Here is a 3,590-nt window from a genome sequence, read left to right on the forward strand (position 1 = left end):
CTGCATTACTGCAGAAGCAGGAGCAATGAGGGTATAATATATGCAGAGGATGAGACGGTGCAGCAGAAGAGAGGAGAGAAAGAACTGCATTACTGCAGAAGCAGGAGCGATGAGGGTATAATATATGCAGAGGATGAGACGGAGCAGCAGAAGAGAGGAGAGAAAGAACTGCATTACTGCAGAAGCAGGAGCGAGAAGGGGAAGAGGCGGTGCAGCAGAAGAGCGAAGAGGAAAAATTGCATTAGTGCAGAAGCAGGAGAAATGAGTGGAAAATATGTGCAGGGGAAGAGTCGATGCAGCAGAAGGGAGGAGAGAAAGAACTACATTTTTGTAGAAGAAGGAGGAATGAGTGGAGAATTTGTGCAGAGGAGGAGACAGGGCAGCAGAAAAGAGGAGAGAAATAACTGCACTACTACAGAAGCAGGAGGGATAAGGGGACACAATGGACAGAGGAGGAGATGGTGCAGCTGAGTAGAGGAGAGAAAGCATTGCATTACTGCAGAGGCAGGAGACAGTGCAACAGGGGAGAGGGCAGGAGGGATACTAATGAAGAGGAATTAGGTAATTAGTGGGCAAAACAAAAGTGTCAGAGAAGGGTGCAGGGAAGAGAGCCCTAAGAACGGTGCATGGGGAAAGAGTGTTGAGGAAATGGGTGGAACCCATTGTGGAATAGGGAGGGGGACAAGTGGGAAAGTGTATGGAAGTGTAAACTATGTAGGATGGGTGCATGGCGAGAGGGTGTTGCGTGAAATGAGAAGTGACCAAATATGACAGAAAGGTGCAGGGGCGAAAGAGGCTCGGAAATAGGGCATTGACGGATGAGGTGTGTGCAGGGATGTAAGAACCAAAGCAGCTGGCTGCAAGGAAGCAGGCAGGTTCAGGCACTCACTGTGATTGACACGCTGACAGTCTGGCAGGCAGGAGACAAGAGGGCAATACTAATCTCCAGGGGTGTTGCTAGATCCCGAAAAGACCTGGGGCTACACTGCTGTCGGAACTGTCGCGACTGGGGGCTAGCTAGCCTTTTGATTGTAGCTCCTGAGATTCTATCCGTGGCTACAACCAAAAGACCAGGGGCTATAGCCCCCTTAGCCCACCCCTAGCAACGCCTCTGCTAATCTCACTGTTTATAAAGCATGTCATGTCTGTTTCCACCCACTACTAAGCACTAGAACAGCAGACGTCATTATCCAATGTAAAATGGCTTATTATGTTGCCCTCATGAGGAGGAAGGGTTCCGATCCCTGTGCCTGAACTTGTGTCCAGAAATCGGAATCTAGATATCTGAGGTGAGAGCTTAACTTGCTGAGCTATTTTACTGCAGACCCAGTGGCAGGGGAGAGAAGTGCCGGTGGGAGACAAGGGGCAAAGCACGAGACAGATACATGGAGAGACAGCAATTCAGGTGTGCGTGGCTTCTACGGTTCCTAGTATATACCTGCATACAGGCTCGTTTCTATGGGCAGCTAAACCGGGCTAGGAATTCAGCAGGCAGCCTGCGTCACCCCTACTGCTGGCATTGCGTTGCCAAGTTCAGGCAATGAGCCCAGCTCAAAGAGGCAAGACGGGGCAAGCTCCCGAAAGCGGGTGCCAGTGTCGGGGATTCCCAGGACCATTCCTTATCACATTCTGCTTCTGGTTGCAAAAGGAGAGGAGTCTCCCTGTGAGGCTGGCGTGTCTGCTTCCAAGAGATTGCATCGTCTGGGGCATGTCAGGCTAGAGTAAGGGATGAAAACCCCGGGGACTCCGCTGGCATTCTATACTAATCCTTTGCCATTCCCAGGGTAATCCCTGCAAACCTCCTCCCATTAATACCCTGCTAATCCCCCATGTAATTCCTGCAATTGTGCTCTACTAATCCCTAATAGGAAAACAGTAACTGTCTGTGCAATAACCTTCTGCCAACATTCTGAGTAATAGACTTTATTATGTAACCCATGTGGTGTTACATGCATGTATTTGCAATTGATTTGGGAACTCAGGGAGATGGCATGCAGGACTGATGAACAGGTGCCAGGACAAAGGTTCCACCCTCGCTGTCGTTACTCTTTATGGCCTGCGGTGGCGCTAATGGACAGTAGGGTTAAGCAAAAGAGTCGAGGGCAAAGAAGGACCACGAGGAGTTCTCTATAGAAAACAGGAACAGGAGTTTAACGAGGCCTGCTTCATCAGCTAAAACCTCTGTACCAGAGTTTTGCAACTTTTGTATTTCCTGAGGTTTTTCATTCCAACTCTCTTCAGCCTAATCCAGCAAGAGTCAATAGTGAGGAATCATGGGGGTTGTAGTCCAAAACATCTGGAGAGCCTCAGGTTGCAGACTGTCAAGACCGAGCGCTGATCTAGATAACCTCTGTCACCAAGATATGGATAACTGAGCACTCCTTTCACAGGGAGACCCCTGTCACCCCTTCTATCTGATTTCTGGTGTAAGGTGCAGATAACTATTCTTAGAGAGGCACAGCTCCACACTACTGATGAGGTCCAACCAGACCGAAACACGTGTCTGGGTTTGCTGTTGGTACTCTTGTTCAGAGGAGAATTGCCTACCATTTCGGTGCTGGACTGCCCCAGGCAGGACAAAGACTGATATGTTTAGGATATTTCTTCTCTGTGAAAGATAGTTAGCTAAAGACTATGGGTAAGTCTCTCACAACCAGAACTAATGTCTGGCAGAGGGACTCCCAGGACCCCCTTTTAATTTGCATATTTAAGTAACTTTGGGTCTCACCCTAAATTACTAGGGGAATCCAGATGTCGACCCCTTGCTCACTATTCTTAGAGAGGCACAGCTCCACCCTACTGATGAGGTCCAACCAGACCGAAACACGTGTCTGGAGTTGCTGTTGGTACTCTTGTTCAGAGGAGAATTGCCTAGCATTTCGGTGCTGGACTGCCCTAGGGCAGGACAAAGACTGATATGTTTGGGATATTTCTTCTCTTTGAAAGATAGTGATCTAAAGACTCTGGCTAAGTCTCTCATAACCAGGACTAATGTCTGGCAGAGGGACTCCCAGGACCCCCCTTGTTAATTTGCAAGGTGCAGATAAACCTAGGGAGCCGATAGGCTCCAAACAGTTGTGTATTGTCCATAGGCCAGATAACCCGCCTGAAGTCAGTAGCCAACAGCTGACAGAGTCCATCAAGAATTGCAAGAAACTGACCTGGGCAGCACTAAGGGAGATACAAAGGTCAAGGACTGGTTCCAGTTCCGATAACAAAAACAGATCAGGGAAATTCCAAAGGCAGTCCAGTTGACAAGCAGAAGTTGTATCCAGAAAAGATGTCAAAATGCAAGCAGCACAGAGGACAAGGGTAATCCAAAGGCACAACCTGTGAAGAAAAACAGAAAGAAGGTCTACAACATGAGACAGCAGGAGGTTCCAAAGGTCACAGCAAAGGAGCAGGGTAAGGCAATTCATAATACGAAAGCAAAGGCAAACAATGTGACGTCTAATGTGAAGCACACCAGGAGGTCATGTGTTGAGGGTGGGAGCCCGCAGGCACAGGGTGAGAAGAAGGGGAGGGACCAGACGTGACAGGGGTCTAGTTAGAGTGTTGAGGCTGGAGGAATAAAGCCGTGTTTCACCAGC

Source organism: Ambystoma mexicanum, chromosome 2p (assembly GCF_040938575.1).
Source record: "Ambystoma mexicanum isolate Mex_15411 chromosome 2p, UKY_AmexF1_1, whole genome shotgun sequence".
In the NCBI taxonomy this organism is placed as follows: Eukaryota; Metazoa; Chordata; class Amphibia; order Caudata; family Ambystomatidae; genus Ambystoma; species Ambystoma mexicanum.